This window comes from Paroedura picta, chromosome 3 (genome assembly GCF_049243985.1).
Source record: "Paroedura picta isolate Pp20150507F chromosome 3, Ppicta_v3.0, whole genome shotgun sequence".
Classification (NCBI taxonomy): Eukaryota; Metazoa; Chordata; class Lepidosauria; order Squamata; family Gekkonidae; genus Paroedura; species Paroedura picta.
Genome location: NC_135371.1, coordinates 29,608,782 through 29,626,208, shown reverse-complemented (window position 1 = coordinate 29,626,208; position 17,427 = coordinate 29,608,782). Strand labels below are relative to the sequence as shown.

Here is a 17,427-nt window from a genome sequence, read left to right as displayed (position 1 = left end):
TCAATCCTAGTCCAATATTCCATCTGCCCTATCACCCTGGCATACAATGTGCAGTAGCAGAGGTGAAGGAGAGTGATTTTAACATCAAAAAGGACATTCAGCTCAATGTGTCATTTTCATTCCATGTACAAACACAGAAAATTCAAATGCCCCTGCACTTGGGGTGTCCATGGTTCAGTAGCACTGGAATATATGATGAGATGCAATCACAAGGAACAGTGGTCAGACTATCAGATTGCTGCTGTGATGCATCAAAGGATGTGATTACACATCCATTACTGTGCAGGTTATGTAATTGGATGACTGGGCTGACAATAAACACACAGAAAGGTCTTCCTGTGAAGTGGCCCTAATTTAAAAGATCTGATCAAGGCATGCATTGGAAAATAAGGGAGCAGAACAGTAACAGTTTGGTTATATTTCATCTTGCTTATTTTATTATGCTGCTCTCTTCCTCTCACTTTGTGTTTGTGTGCTTCACGGGCCCATTTGGGCTGCCTGAAACTTGTTTAAAAGTAGCTTTAGGTGACGTTATTAGAGCTGGTTAAGTTCACATTGCTCACACATGAAATGACTGGAAGGTGAACCGGCTCAGTTGAAAAACATAATGTTTGAAGTCCTACCAGGCCATTCATAGATGGGCTAGTCAGCCAGCAATGAACATGGACGACGTAAATACATGTGTGAACTAGGTCATAAGCACACTTGTATGGAAGACTGTATTGATTGTTTCCCATGAATATAATTGGAGGGCTGACTGTGATATGAAGGGTAACAAGGTTTTTGTTTGCTTAGAGTCAGCTGTCCATAACATCCAGAATTCAACATGTGGGCTGCAATGCTAGGTAGGTTTACATGGGAGTAAGTGCCAGGGAATGAAGTGGAGCTTGCTTCTAAGTAAACTATGCATATGATTAGACAGAAAAAAACATACATAGAAAGTGAACGAGGAAAAGAAGCCTCATATCCACATCACCAAGGGGCTTTTCGCACCGGGATCTTTGTTGCAAATTGGTCACTGAACGAAAAATCGCCATTTAAAATAGTGGAATTCGTCGTTATGCATACCTGCCTTTGTAGTGGAATCCAGTTGCATTTTGTAGCGTTTCCCGCAGCTTCCGGCCTCGGCAGAAAAGGAAGCGCTATTTCCAAGCTCGTCCCGCCCCTGGCCGTCAAGCAGCCAATGGGCAGCCGTTAGCATGCTCCCAAGCAGCCCCTTTCCCTTTAAGAAAGGTTTTTTTTAAAAAAAAACAGACCCATTGTAACGAATCTGTGTAGATTCGTTGCAACGGAGAGACCCATCCAGCTGCCTAATGTGAGCTGTCGTTTGATCGTATGATCGTTGCCACGCTGCCTCGAGTGATAAAAAAAAATCCCCCCCCCTCTCACGGGCCCGATTTTCGGCTGAATTAATGTGTAAAAAATAAAGGGACTTTATTTCAGCAAACGGGCTTTTATGTGGTTTGTGCTTAGTGACTAAAGGTGAAGGACTGAAGCCAGGGAAGCCTCTAAACAGAAAGAGGCTCGCTGGTGCGTTTATCCCCGCTCGCTCGGAGAAAAAAAAATGGCGATCGCTTTGCCGGAAGTTTGGAGGACAGGCTCAGGAGGAGGGACTTTGAAGAAACCGCAACAATGTTAACGCACAGGTCTTTATCGCTAGTGTTGCAGATTGTTTGCAAGAGTGTAGCGCTTTCCGGAGGGTGAATCCACTTTTTGGGATTCCCCTGAAAGCGCTACAACAAAGCGCTTTTTGCTGATCGGTTTCAGGAGTGTTGCAGATTGTCTACGACGTCGTGCGTTATGGCAAATCAATAGCGTTTCCAATTGGCAACCATTGTGTGATTTTGAAGCCGTGCAAAAAGCCCCCAAATTTAGAGCAATTCCCACAACATAAAGTCATTGTGTCGACCATGAAGAATTTGAAGCACATGCATGCCAGGAGTTTCATGCTTCCCATGCAGAAATCTGATTCTGATCAGCAACCAGCAAGGCCCAGGTGCCCCAAAGGTTCTATTCTGTTGCATGTACTCCACTTTTGACGTTTTGCTGAGCAAGCTTAGCAAGGAATTACCACTGTATCCAGCTATTATATGAAGAAGAGTTGTACACAGTACTTTCCTCGACCTTTAATCACAAAGTAGTTTGTAATCACATTCTCTTCTGCTCTCCACAACAGGCACCGTGTGAGGTAGGCGGAGCTGAGAGAGTTCTGAGAAAACAGTGACTGGTCCAACGTCACCCAGCTGCCTTCATATGGAGGAGTGGGGAATCAAACCCAGGTCTCCAGATCAGAGCCTGCCACTCTTAACCTCTACACCAGGGGTAGTCAACCTGTGGTCCTCCAGATTTCCATGGACTACAATTCCCATAAGCCCCTGCCAGCAAACGTGTTTGCTGGCAGGGGCTCACGGGAATTGTAGTCCAAGGACATGTGGAGGACTACAGGTTGACTACCCCTGCTCTACACCACACTGGCTCTGAAATGGATTCCTGGGATGGACAGGGTTCTGTATCAATTCATTCACTCATCACAATCCTCTGTGGCTGGGTAATGTGCAATGTCTTTGTGCTGGAAAGTGATCAATCAAGGTAAACATAGTTATTAAGAAGGCTGGAGTTACTGCATGAACCACATTTCTGTCTGCATTTCAGAAGATGATTTATATTTTTATCCTCCCCCTTTTTTGTATGATTCACACAACCCCCCCCCCTTAATTTAACAACACAATAATGAGTTTATCGTAACTTCCACAGAAGGGTCAAACAGCCCATTTTGGTTTTCAAATAACGCTTTGTAAATGTGCAGTGCTTTTTTGCCGTTAAGCTATTATCGAACAGAGAGCTTGCACCTCCTGGTGAGAGACATGGTAGGCCGGTTTTCTCTGGAAAAGCCTCGCTAAACACTGTGATCTCTAATTCTTTTATTATTGCCTTCTCCACATTGGCAGCTATAATTGAAGTCTGGAGCTTATTTATTTAGTCTTTATACTTCCTAAGTCTGGTCATCTCTTTAGCTGGTGTCTCAGGATTCTCCTTTGAGCTCTTCATGCACCCCTAACATCCTGCTTTCCTAATACAGATTAAATTGCCTAAACCAGGATATCTATTTCCAGCCTTATCCCTACTTGTGCCCAGTGGTGTACCAAGGGGAGGTCCACCTGGGGTGCAGCTAGAGATAAGGGTCTTGAAAGGAGCTCTTGAAGCCAGACTCTGCATAAAGCTGAATGTTTGGGGTTCTTTTTAAGCAAGCCTTTATGCTAGGCTGGATTGACTAGTACGCTTCCTTGTCAACAAGCTGCTAGAGAAATCACCAGTCTGCTGGTCATAATCTAGACTTTCTCTCGTCCTTTCCTTGCGCTGAGCTCAGCCAGATCATGCAAAGCAGTGATTAGGGTGTTGTATTGGGCTACTAGATTTTTTTGGTGTCCAGCCTCTTTGAGGCTCTTTTAAAAAAATGAAAACCTAATTAAATGTCCACTTTTGGGGCTGGGAGGCTGAGCCTGCTTTGCCCTGGGGTGCCCCAGTAGAGGCAAGCTTCAGCTTAAAGAGTATGGGTATTCAAAATTAAATTTGTCATAGTGATCAGTTGTTTGAAGTAGTCAAGTGGTAAATTTGTTCATTTTTTTGCTTTTCGTAATACTGGCAACCTTACTGTTGCAGCAAGATAAAACAGCTTTCCCCTCACTTAATTTCTCTCCCTCTTTTCAACACATTTCTCATTCATTTATGACTCCCTATACTCAATTTGTGTGTCCCTGCCATTTAATTTTCACTTCCTGTTCACAAAAGCATCTCATCCTAATCTTGCTTTTTGACAGAATGTATTTAAGAGCAAAATAATAGCAAAAACTTGTGAATATTATGAACAGAAGACACTGGCTTTGCTGGGCACTGTACATTGCATTGCTTCTGCTGGGTTCCAACTCCTACCACTTGCTTAGACTATGATTCTATGCTTGACATCTGCTTGTATTTCCACAATGACATGGTTTGCTGGACAGTGCATAGTGCACTGATTCTGCTGCCCTTCCAACCCACCCCCTCTTGCTTGGGTTGTGATTCTATGCTAGACATCGGCTGGGTTTTGATGATGCTGGGTTTTGCTGGGAAGTTTGTTATTACACTGGTACTACTGGGCACTCTGTACATTGCAATGGTTCTGCTGGGCTTGCAAAAATGCCCCCTTCAGTTTCTACAGCAGAGATTTTCTGGTTTGACTTGAGTTATTTGGAAACAATGGAAACAACGAATATCTCTGTGCAGTGTCTGAGAGATTGTTGATAAGGGGACTGATGAGAGGATAGACCTCATATATGAAAGGGTCAGGTTCTCTGCATATTCAAAAGGACAAAATGGGTGGTGAACTGTGATTGCCTGACCTATTTTGAATGCCTGAATCTGTGTGACAGAAGTTTTGGTGGGTGAATAGCACCTGTGAAGTGAGGGAACACACCTTTTGAAACCCATTGAGTATAATTTTGTTTAACATGGCAGCGATACTACTTCAGAGATGAAAGCACTGGGATCTTGCTGCTAGAGTTGCCAGCTGGAAAACCTGGTGCCATTTATTAAATCCCCACCATGCCAGCAAGCTCACTGGCTAATCTACCTCAGAAGAGCAAGCAGTTATGCTTCCCTGAGTTGTCTGGAATAAAACTGTACCCAATAGACATCGACAGTGAAAATCTCATCCTCAGAACAGATAAACTATGTACATGGGTTATGGCTGGCATTTAGTGCTTTCCTTAAACAATTATTTATCTATGAAATAGTTTCAGGGAGAGGACAGTGGTCAGACATGTGGATTTGCACTTTGTAAAGCTAGCATAGTTTGTTTTTCATGGAAATAGCCACTTAACATGGCATAAGATGGATTTAATTATATGACATGGCAAGACTATTAAAACTGGCTTTGTTTTTAAAACAAATGTGGGGGGAAATCTTCCCTTCATCATTTATATGACCAGATATTTCATAAATACAGGCAGAGCATTGCAACACATCAATTTTAACAAGGCTCTGATTTCTAGGGAGTGATCCCACACCATTGTTGTGATGAACTAAAAGAAGCCCCAGAACTCTGTGGCTTTCAGTTGACTCACAACAAACACATTATTTGGGAGACAAACCACTTTTCAAGATCGTTTCAGGGCATCTCCACTTCAGCAAGTTAAGATGCATGCAAGGTACAGCAACTTAGTCAGTACTACATGTAATTAAGCCAAAGTGAAAGAATGAGATAATAGCAGTGGGAAAGCAGTGTGTATAAACTTGTGTCATATCCACATACCAATCTAGCTTTGGAGGCTATTTTGCATTTGGGGATCCAAGCCTTTGGGTCACATCTAGTTTATTTCCCATAAAATATATGTATCAGCAAAAAGCTCCCGCTCTCCTGAGGCTTCACGGTAACCAAAATATAAAAACTTCTGTGAAATCTGTTCACTGGCTCATAAAACTCAGATAAGGCTTTGCCTTCTATATATTGTGCAGTTCACTGCTGTCGATGGGGGTCCAGTCACTCAGATCAACGGAACTTCAGCAACTCATCCCTCTTCGGTCTCTCCTGACAACAGTGAAACATTAAGTCCTGAATTATGGATGTGATTAAGCCAAAGTTAAGGACTGTCAGGTCCCATAAACATCAATATGGGCGGGTGTGTTCTGTGGAATTACTAGGGATGTATCAAATTTTGCAGGAAATCTGATTGGCAGCAGAACATACTGTGTTTGACACTCAAGATCAGACTGCAAGATGAACACAGATATGTTCACCTCGAGCAGAACAATGTGAACAGCTGCCCAACAGGGATAAGCTGAAAGTTGGCTTACAGAGCCCCTCCTGGAAAACATTGCTGGGTTCTAGCCTTACCAGGAGACTAATTGTATGTGGGTGGGTGTGCGTGGGAGGTGGGGGCTCAAAAGGCAACTCTAAGCTCACTCTCCTAGTCTTGGAAACTACACTGCATGCCAGACTTCCTGGTAAACAGCAAAATCATCATTGGAGGCATAATCAGGGGATTAGATGGGAATGAGCTTCTGATTCCCCCCCCCCCCTGAGAAAAACGTTGCTTTGGGGAAGGCTGAGGTACAACTCAGAGATCTCTGACTTTGCTGGGTCTAAGCCTTGAACACGCATAGCAATTTGGAGGGGGGGAGTGCAGAATTGCAAATGAGTTGTAAGTCACTTGCTTCTGTTTCCCTCAACAACTTCCCTGGGTTACCCTATACTGAGACCCAGTGAAGCTTACAGAGTAGGAGGTCAGAAATTGACATGGCTAGCAATGGGTCAGCTCCAGATCCCTTGCCCCAATCAACCTGTTGGCACCCAGATCCATGATTAGGTTGTGAAATCCAAAAAAGCCCATTGAGGAATCAGCTCCCTGACTGGAAATGGCAAACATGCTGTGAACCAAACTGACAGGAGTTCTAGCATCTTCAGTAATTACTACATTTCTGTCATCACACTGTGCACTGTGTTCTATGGATACTACTTCTTTAAACATAGATCTCCAAAACCTTTCATTTGGGAAGACAAGGCTAGGCTTAGAAGTCAAGGTTCTGCCAATTCACACTTGATGGAATAGGCAGGTTGGGTCTAGGCTCCCCACCCCAACAGTAAGACATTGTAAGCATGTATAGTGGAGCTGAAATAGGCCCCAAAGTACCAACCAGGACCATTCCCAGTTAGGACAATTGCACAGGGGAAAGGGTGAAGCTCCTTCACCACATGCAACACTGTCACAATTTGAATTGGGTCCCCTGATGACAAGAACCTGCAGTTTGCTTTCAGAAGCATATCAAGGAGGTGGTTGTCAGGACATGGGGGACACATGAGGGAGCTATGGAGGCTACAACCCATGCCCTACCCACCACGAGTGGTAGTCTGCCCCATACACAAAGGCCCACTTGGTAGCCCTCCACCCAGGCATCCAATGTCTGCTCCTGTGGCTGGATGATAGCAGATCACAGCAGTCTGTCCAGATGCTGTGGACCCGAGGTGGGGCACAATACTCCTCCTGAATGGAGTACCACCCAATGGCTGCCCAGCCCAGAGCAAGCCCCCATGGCCTTTCCTCTGTATTGATGGAGGGACACACAGTGCAAGGCAGCTAGCCCCTCCACTGCCATATGTGGGGAAGGCAGTAAGACATCAGGCAGCAGGGTGGATATGGGGTATGGGCAGATGTTACAGACCAGAGGTGGTGCATGGTGCATCACCCCATGGCCACCCTGGTCAGTGCAACCTTCCATGGCCTTCCCTTCAGATTGTCAAGGGTGTGGCAGTCTGAGATGGTTGGCCTTGGATGACAGGGAGAGCATAGGGTGGGCATTTATCTTGGGCAACTACAGTGTTCAGGTCCCCACCCCTGCATCACCAAGCTCCACCCCTCACATCACCAAGTCTCACCCAGCTGCCTCAAGTGCAAAATCCTATAGGTACATCACTGCTTGCTTCTGATTAACCAAGGATGCAGTCTTAATCCTATTAAATGTACTCAGTGGTGCTTTACTTCAAGAAAGTGTTCTTATGAGGTCACTGAGAGGGTGGGGATGCCAGACCCTAGCTTAATAATGAAAACATCTGTGGCAGTGGTACAAAAGATATTTGGGAAGGTGGGTATTTTGGACTTGGCCTATAGCGTGGTGCTGTGGCAAAACAGGTTACTGAGAATGTTCTAAGATTCTCTGAAAGCAGTAATGGAATGGCGTAAAAAGCCCAGTTCCATTCTCCAGATCACACAATGTAGAAGTGTATGAAAGTTAGCATGTTTATTTACATACAAGATATGGGAATTGATCCTGTTAAATCTGAATAGCAGCTTCCTCCCCACCAGCCTTTTCAGGTTTCTCATTGAGAGCTGTGCTGGAGAGATCCACAGTCTGGAAATGGGTGATAAACATAGGTTTTCCAGCTGAACAGAAAGAGAAAAACATCATCTCTTTTCTGTTATCTGCAGCCACTTTCCCTAAATGGTATGGAAGAAAAGGCACAGCTCAAGGGACAGAAGCAGTAGTGATAAATCAGCTGTGGTCTCATATCTAAGTGCCTTCCACATTATGAAGGAAATGCTAGACAACATGATGCCAGCTATTTTAGTGAAGTGCTTGCCATGTATCTTTAAGATGCCATGCTGATTCCAGAAGTGGAGTGAGCTCATGGCTGATACACTGACCCTGCCAATGTCACAGAACTTATGAAAAAATGGTTCAGTAGTAAATCACGCAAATTAATATCATGCCTAACTGCCAGCATGTTGCCATTCGTTCAGACTAGTTAACTTTCATTCATATTAGCCAGATAAGATTTTCAAAACTCAACACTTCTGCAGACCACAAAATTTCGGTAAACATACATTCGTTCCATAATGGCATATTGCAAGCAAGAAAAGTGCCAACAAATTGCACTGTGAGTCTGATTTTCTGTTCTTAATTGAATTGTGACTATTTGCCAGAGTGATGGGTGCTTTTTGTTAGATTGTTAATATACATTAATAGCCTGAAGAACTATATGGATAACACAGTGATGAATGTCTTCTTCCTCAAGTGATGAAATCATCCTGATACATTCAGTTTGTCAAGGAAAATTGCCAAGCAATGACGGTATCGTGTCTTTTAGATCATCTTCCAAAAATATGTGCTTCCTTAGGTCCAATCTGGTTTATAATCTGGTAGATAAAGGATGTCCTTAATCTTATTCCTCAGAAATGTCTGAGAAAGGCTATGCTCAATACGAGTGACACAGTGCTACCCATAATGCAAAGCTGAATCCATCTGAAATGCTAGTAGCAGTGCTACATGGTCAACTTGATAGGAAAAGCTGCCTGATGGAGAAATACCATTTAATAGCATATGCCCTCACAGGTAACGTGCCAGCCCTGTCAGCAGCTAAAAAAAATTGGCTAGCAAAAGGGGGAAATGACGCTTTCTCAGTGAATGATGCAAGGTAGAGCCAGTATTTTAAGCCAGATGTCCTCTAACCATACCTTTCTCAGTAATATACCATCCTACCTGTTATTTTTCAGTTCTTCACAGTGCATTGCAAGGAGGACCACACAGGGAGTCGATAAGTTTCTATTTGGCTTATCCTCAGAAATATTCTCATGTATCTCCAAAACGCACTGGCAGAGTGCTTTGGCAGCAATATATGCCATCTGTGCCAGCCGTGAAGAACTATGCCATTGCAAGCAGCAGTGCTTTTGGATGGAAATAAGCAGAGCTGGGCACACGGCAGGAGTGGGTTAGTTCAGGAAGATGACCCAACCCAGGAAAAACCTCCCCCCAAGAACTGGCAGAAAGTTGTGTCAGCAAAAACCACAGCATAGCCCACAGGTGCCCATACAGCGGAAAAAGCAAAACAACCCCTCATGCTCCCCCACAAGCAAACTCCAGTTCACAAGTCCTGGCATAGCATGGGATGCCAACTGTAACCACAACCAGTTATATTCCTGCCAAGTGGCAATCAAACCCTATATCTTACACCCAATCATAGCCCCCCCCCAGCATACAAGGGAAGAGTGTATGTAAAAAAATGGTATTTTTCATATTCAGATTTGGGGAAGGCCATAAATACTGGTTTTCTGTAGCATTTGTATCCTGCATTACTCTGGGAATCCAGAATTATTCAGGTTTCATTGCTCTCTATGGTGGTGGGAAGAAGGACTTCAAAGACATGGAGTGGCTGTTTCTTGAATAAATAACACCCAAATTGCATGGGAGCTAGTGCTTCCTGTCTACTAAAGCAAACTGTATCAGTTCTAAGGTCCCATGAACTACGCAGATTTGTAGAGCACAATGTCTGCTCTGAGTTTTTTGCCTGCCTCTCAGCTCTCCATTGAGGGATTGAACCAGGAGACTAGGCTCTGCTCTCTGAGTGCCTTTCCACTAGGCCATGCATGTCTTTGCAAAAGTTTCTGCCTAGGTCCAAGTGATTGGTGGTGATGCCAGGGCTGCAGTGGAATGCCTGATGGCATTCCTCCTTTGAACCTGGTCACTTATTCCAGTGGTTAGGATGCTGATCTGGGCTGCGGGGGACATGGGTTTGAGCATGGCCCCTGTTCGTTCTTTCCCCCCTTTCTTGCTAGGCACTTACAGGGGGAGCAGGTTTGAGGCCTCTCTTGCTAGGGAGGGGTAGGTCACTGCCCACTTCATGGGTGCCTTTCTCCTATAGGCTGATGGGACACTTAGGCCACAATCCGCTGCTGTTGTTGGGTCTTTCCACCTTACTTGCTGTTTCTGTGTGAGTGTGAATGGTGTGATGTCAACGGGAAGTGACTAGATTGGCGTGCAGTGACTGGCTCCACTTGTGTGGGCCATTCACATATGGATAAGCATCGATGATTCTCAATTCATTAAATATTTGGCCTGTTCTCACAATGGACAAAGAGGAGGAATTGTTCCCATTCATTTGGTTCATTGATTCTATGGGCTGCTTAAAACAGCTACAATCTGATTCACTAACAAAATTTCATCTATGGCAGTTTTGACCTGATTGGCATCTGGTCCTCATTAAACTCTTCTGTATCGAACACTTAATTTACCACTTAAAAAATACAGAAAAAACAAAAAAAAAAACACAATTGGATACCAATTCTGAGAATCAAAGATAAATATCTTTTTTCTGTGGCGACTTTTAAGTCAAGGTGTTTGAATTTAGAAGTTCGAACCTTGAGCTCCATTTTTGCCTTTTGAATCCCTAATTCGTTTAAGCCCTAGAAGAGACTGTAAAGATGCTAAGCACAAAATCCGAGAACTGTTCACAAAAATGGCTTTGGTGCTTCATGGTCAATGAAACGGAGGGTTCAGATGCCTACTCCCAGGGTGCTTTCTCCTTCCTTTGGCTCTGAGAGCATTCAACAATTTAAAAGAATAGATTATCCCTGTTAAATGGCTCAGCAGTTGGTGCCTTTGCCTTTATAATCGACTCGAATCACACCAGTGCTATATAATTATTGGATCTCTGCCTTTTATTCCCAGCAACTTGCAAATCTGAGTATTAAACGTGTCTTTCTGCAGTGAAGCAACCTACATTTTCTACCTTTTGTTTGGGCTTTTGCACCTTCATTCCCAAAGCAGCATATGGCAGTGTGTTCTTAATTTACATTAAAGTGAATAGTAATGATTTGTTGTTGTTGTTTAAAATTAAAACCCACAATTTTCATTGGGCCATTGGAATAAATACAGTTTTATCAATGGCTCTTTTGTTTGGCCTGTCAGAAGCAACCTCATTTTATGGGAGCCCCACTGTCCTTGAGGCAGCAACATATAGCTGTTGAATGGCTCAGCTGGCTTAATTTATGCTCAGAAGCTTCACGTAGCATTGCTCGTTGCTCTTTTCACTTTTCCCTGGGATTGGGGGTTGCCAAGCACCTTGCCTCCTTCTTGAAAACTGTCAGCCGGGTTCTGCCAAGTACCATGCTGCTATCATGAATGTGCACAGTGATCTCATGCGTACCAGGTCTAGCTCTGATAAGGTTCATGCATGACTAAAATTGATTTATTCTCAACTCCTGGGCACCATCCTTTTATCAAATGTTCTCCAGCAACATGCTATTATCTTAAAGGTCTTGTTTTGCCAAAATAGGGTTGCTAACCTCCAGGTAGGGCCTGGGGGGGGGGTCTTTCAGAATTACAACTGATGGCCATTCTACACAGAATAGGTTCCACTGGGAAAGCCAGCAGGTTCTGAGGATAGACTATAGCATCACAGTCACACTGAGCTCTTCATGACTTGGCACTCACTTGCTCAAAAGATCATCTCTTTTTGTGTAAACATATGCGGCTACTTCAGTAATTCCAGTGGCTCAATCTCACACATTTTCTTGTGCTCTTGAGGCAATCTCTTTCCTATGGAACTGTCTTCCCCAACATGTTTAGAAAGCTCCTGCTCTTATGGCTTTTAAGAAAGAATGCCTCACAGATAAGAATGCCTAACCCCTATTAAAGGGTTTTGAAACATAACACATCTGCAGAACATTCCTGGGTGTAAACTGCACGGAGCTATTGTTCCAACCCCAGATCGATTCAGTCCCTGCCCTCTACACAGAATGCGATTTCTGTTTGGATTTGGGGCGATTTAAATTTTTCTTCTGCAGTAAGAAGGATTGATCCGGAGTGACCCTACCTTTATTGTGCAATATCTCAGACTGCTTTTAATCCTGAACATATTCAGAACATTGCATTATTTTGAATCTGGGCTCTCCTCCGTGGTAGAGGACCCGTGATTGGCTACAGGTGGTCATGTGACAAGCCTGCCTTAAAGGAGAAGCCCCTAAGTTCTCTCAACTTCTGTCGGCCTTGGATTTTTTTGTGTGACTACTTCGTCCGTCCCTCCCCCTTCAAGAAAAGAAAGGATTTTTTCCTCCCTCCTCTGACTTCTTGGATCCTCTCCCCCCCTTCAAGAAAACAGAGTCTCCATTTGCCCCCCACGCTTCTGAGCTTCCCTAACCATGTGCAGAAGACTTTCCTGTTTCAATGGGGAGTGGGGGAAGAGGAAGACCCGAGTTCAAAGCGATCTGAATTCAACAGGATTGACAATGGAATAAAAAAAGTAAGTGCAGACTCTGCCCTAGTTCCAAAATGGAAGAACTTTTAAGAAACAGTTCCATTTTGGAACTAGGAATGTTCTGTAGATGTGTTATGTTTCAAATTATGCTGTTCCCTAAGAATATCAGAGAAGCCATATTGGATCAGGCCCATGACCCAACCTGTCAAGCACTCTGTGTCTCATGGTGGCCGAGACCAAGGTACTATCAGAAGTCAGAACCCTAGAAGCTCTCTCAATGTTGCCCCCTCAAGCACAAATAACATAGAGCATCATTGCCCCAGACACATTATTCCATCTATACCTTGAGGCTGATAGCCACTGATGGACCACTATGCCATATGTTTGTCTAATACCTTCTTGAAGCTGTTGTAGCTGCCACCCATTTATGTGGCAGTGAATTACTCTTTGCTTTAAGTCCATGGTTATGGGGAAAAGTTGGGTTTTACATGAATAAAATTGGCAGGTAGGAGGGAGAAGGCCTTAGTACAATTTTCTGCCAGGTTGTCAGTTGCCCACTTATGGCAGGAGGCCATTAGGTAACTGTGGCCTCAGATTCAGGAAAATCATAAAGTTAAGCAAGCATATACTTTGGGTATGGCAAGTACAAATGGGGGTGGGGGGGAAGATGAAATTTTGGTATGAGAGGCCTCTGATGCCTCTTGGTAGACATGACTCCACAAGTTCTCATGGATCACTATTATTACATTATAGACCATTTGGTCCTCCTATAAAATAAGGCTGGTCACATTTGCACCCAAGATGGGAAGTAAATGTGACTTTGGTCTGAGGCCTTAAGACAAAGAAAGAAACATGGGAATCTAGCAATAGGTTTTGACCCAGTGAAGAAAGTTATTGGCCCCTTTAGCTCAATACTGTGTTCTCTAAGAAACAGCAACTCTCTGAGGCAGGGTTTCCCAACCATGGTATCAAAGCACCATATGGTACTGCTAAGACCCCTCAATGGTACCACAAGGTGGAAGTTTTCAAAATGGCCGCTGGGGAGAACACTCCTGCCCTGTGATATAAAAGATTTTTTAAAATAAAATTTAGATTAAAAGAATCAAGTCTTATATGTGCATGTTGACTCAGACCCTCCTAAACTGGCCCAGAGGGTCTGGAGAAGGGAGGGGTATGGCCTTTGCCACCCAAGGCTCCTCTCACTATTGGAGGAGTGTGGCACAGAGGCCTGACCAGCCTACATCAATTCCTGATACCTCCAAGCCTGATACATATTTCAGTGGGACTTCTATGGTTAAAAGGTTGCAAAAGGCTGCTCGGAGGTATCAGGCCAACCTTGAAATGAACTGACTCCATAAGGAACAGATTTGGGTATGTTGGGGGCTTGGCCTTTGAGTATTAGTTTCAAGGACCTAAACTCCTCCAGTAGACTACTAGAGTACTGCCAGGATGTGGTTGCCAGAATATCACAGGAAGATGGATAATGCTAGTGACATCACAGATTAAGATTAACATAGCTGCACCCGAACACTGGCAATCTGACTGAAAAGATGGGCATTACAAAGGAGCTGGAAATGACTAGTCCAAAGACAAAGTGTATAGCAGCCCGTTATTAGTTTCAAACTCGGCAGGGAATGCTTAGGCTTTGTACCCTGCCGAGGTGAAACTAAATGGAAAAAAAATTAAACTACATGCTATTCAGGAGGTTTCAGATTGATTCCCCTTCAGCCAAGGAAATGCTATCAATTAGTTCAAAACACAGGAAAGATGTTTAACTATTTGGTCCCTAAGAACAAGATTGCTCAATTGAGTCGCTTTCTGCCCCTACAGTTGTGAGCTGAGGGGGACAATTTATACCCCCTTTTCCTGATTGTTGCTCCAGGTGTACTGGCAGTCACCCACAGCTGCATTTTCAAGAGATAAATCCCAGATTCCCCAAGTGGGTTGTACTTTAGATTTGGAACAGACTTCTACATACCGTGCCTCGAGGCTATCTAATTTCAGTGCTAGTATGACTGCCCTCTGTATAGTATTATGGACACTGGAGTTCTAGAACTCAACTTTATGATCCAGTCTTCAAATTGAAGGCTGGGAATCAGCATGGGCACTTCTACAGAGCAGGCTAATCACTCGTCCTTCCATTACATGTGGGCAAGATATCAAGATGAGATTTTGACTTGAAGCTTACAAAGACTAAAGCAAAGGTAGGAGCTCATTTTGCACTGACCTTCTTCAAAAGGGGGGGGGGGAATGTCCATCATATCACAGTTTTTGAACTCTTCTAAAGCATGCAGTTACATTTTATTCTGCTTTTAATACCCAAATCCACCAAAAAAATGCAGTAGAGAACAAACTAAAAGATCAGTTATGTCTTTATGTAAAACTATGCATGGAATGTAAGAACACGTCTCCACAGGGAAACTAGAAATACAATATTAAAACCAAATCAACTCATTTTGTGCTCATTTCTCTTGAGGACGATGTCTTAAATTGCCTGTATATTAATATGCCTGCTGGCGTATTCCCTGGAGAGGGATGTATGGTGGGAGAGTCAGCACACTGCAGCTAATGACACATGTTCTGTAGCAGCAAAATATATATACATGCATCCCATCAACTAAGCTTCTTCTAACTTAGTTATGGTACTTTGAAACTGCAGCTAGAGATCACCATCACCACTAGAAAATAAAGCCATTGTTTTATGGTTAATTTGTATGCTGGAGATTCCTTTTGTGATGATGGAGACTCACACTGGTGACAGTGCATCTCAAAGGACTCACTCAGTCAGGGTTGTTACATGTTGGCAGGACCAACAAGGAATTCCACTGAATTGCTGCCACACCCATCTTTGCTGCCTTGGGTTGTTTATAGTTCACTGTGACTTTTTGTGGGACTGGCACCTCATCACAAAACAAACCTGCTGTAGCGTCCTTGATTGTTAATTGTGTGTTGCAACAGGATTTTATCTTCCAAAAGGGAGGAGAGATGGACCCAGGAAACTACAGGCTGATGAGTTTGACCTTAGTTACAAGGATGACAGTGGAACACATTTTAAAGGAGGTGATCTACAAACATCTGAAGGGCAATTTATTGATTTGGGGAAATCAGCACAGATTTGTCTGCAACAGGTCCTGCCATATGTTATATATGGCAGGGCCCTGCCTTACAGTATGGCATACTGTCCCCAACAACCAGTGGCACCCCTCAATAGCCTAGGCTTGTGTCCAAACCAGACACTGTTAAAGTCTTCCAAGATCCTGCTGGGCCAGACTCCATTTTCTCAACCACAGTTTCAACATGACAGTTGCAGCCTGAAACACATCTTATTCACCTCACCCCCCCCCCCTGCCATTGTATTGCGGCTTAAGTAGCCAGGCAGAGTTCAGCTTGCCAAAAATCTTTTTAGGTAATCCCTTTTTCTATTCTAAGCCTATCTGCCAGGGGAAATGACTCCGAAAAACCAACTGCTAGATCCAGCAAGACATGATGTTTTACCCATTAACATCTATCTCCTAACCTGGATAAGACATTTTTCAGGATCCTGCCCCATACCAAATCTCATCATGTGCCCACCTGGTTTCAGTCACACCCACAACTCAACCCCCTCATCCAAAAACATATATAAACTTTCCCAAGCCAAAGTGTGCATTTCACTCGGATCCCTTCAGATGACCCTGCGTGGTGGACATGTTGCCCTCTCAGCTTATACTCTCTCCCGGACAGGTAAATATACTGATCACAATCCTTTTCCCCCACTTTATTTTCCTATCCACTCGAATGCTAATGTGCTAGATATGAGGATGATCCAAGGCCTGAGTACCAACCCAATGAAGAAAGGCTGAGAAACTCGGGAATGTTCAGCCTATAGAAGAGGTTGAGAAGGGACATGATTGTTCTCCTTATGTATTTGAAATGTTGTCACTCAGGAAACAGTTCCCTTTTCAGGCAGGAAACAATAGAGGATAGGACCTGCAGTCAGAGGTTTAAGCTTCATGTAGAATGGTACCAGATATCAGGGGGCGAAATCACAGTCAGAGCAGTTCAGTTATGGAATTAGCTGCCTAAGGAGGTAGTGAAGTCCCCCTCAATGGTGGTCTTCAAACAGTGGCTGAACAGGTACTTATCATGGATACTTTAGGGTGATCCTGTACTGAGCAGTGGGTTGAACTAGATGGCCTGTATGGCCCCTTCCAACTCTATGATTTTAAGAAAGATAACCTTGTCATGATGATTGCCTCTGTCACTTCCATATCAGACTCCATGAAGATCTTACCAAAGATCAATACAAATATAGCTGCTACCAATCATATCAATATGACATTGAGCCATGTGATGGTCGGAGACACCTATTTTTGAATGTGAGTCACTGGCAAACAACAAAGCAGCTGAGAGATTTCCAGGGAATAAATACTATTGGACAGGAGATGCTGAATACTTTTCCTCCACCACCATCACTGGGTTGCTGCAACTATTCCCAGAGCCTCATTGATCTCAGCCATGCTACAAGACCACAAATGAGCAGGATGGGCTAAAAGATGGCCTGGGGAAAGGAAGAAAAATGCTTAACATGTTGGAAGTGTTTCCGTTGTCCTCCTCTCCTCCAGCCATTTATTGCTGTTTGGTTTGATGCAAGATGCACAGGTCTGTGGCCAGAAAGTGAGTCCATACAAGGCACAGGATTACATCCTATGAGAACTGGAAGTAATTTCAGTTGTCAGTGTATGCTAAGTTATACCAGGGGTAGTCAACCTGTGTTCCTGCAGATGTCCATGGACTACAATTCCCATGAGCCCCTGCCAGCATCTGCAGGACCACAGGTTGACTACCCCGGGGTTATACTGTTCCCAGAAACTCTCCTTTATGATTTTCAGTGACCAGTTCAGTGTTCTGGAATACTTTTCCACCACAATACAGAAGTGCAT

General features: G+C 43.9%; 1 protein-coding gene across 10 annotated transcripts in view; it reads right to left on the bottom strand.

The window, feature by feature from the left end:
* The window catches only part of CHL1 (cell adhesion molecule L1 like), a 305,295-nt gene that overhangs the window by 94,957 nt on the left and 192,911 nt on the right, over positions 1 to 17,427 (bottom strand). The window lies entirely within an intron of this gene.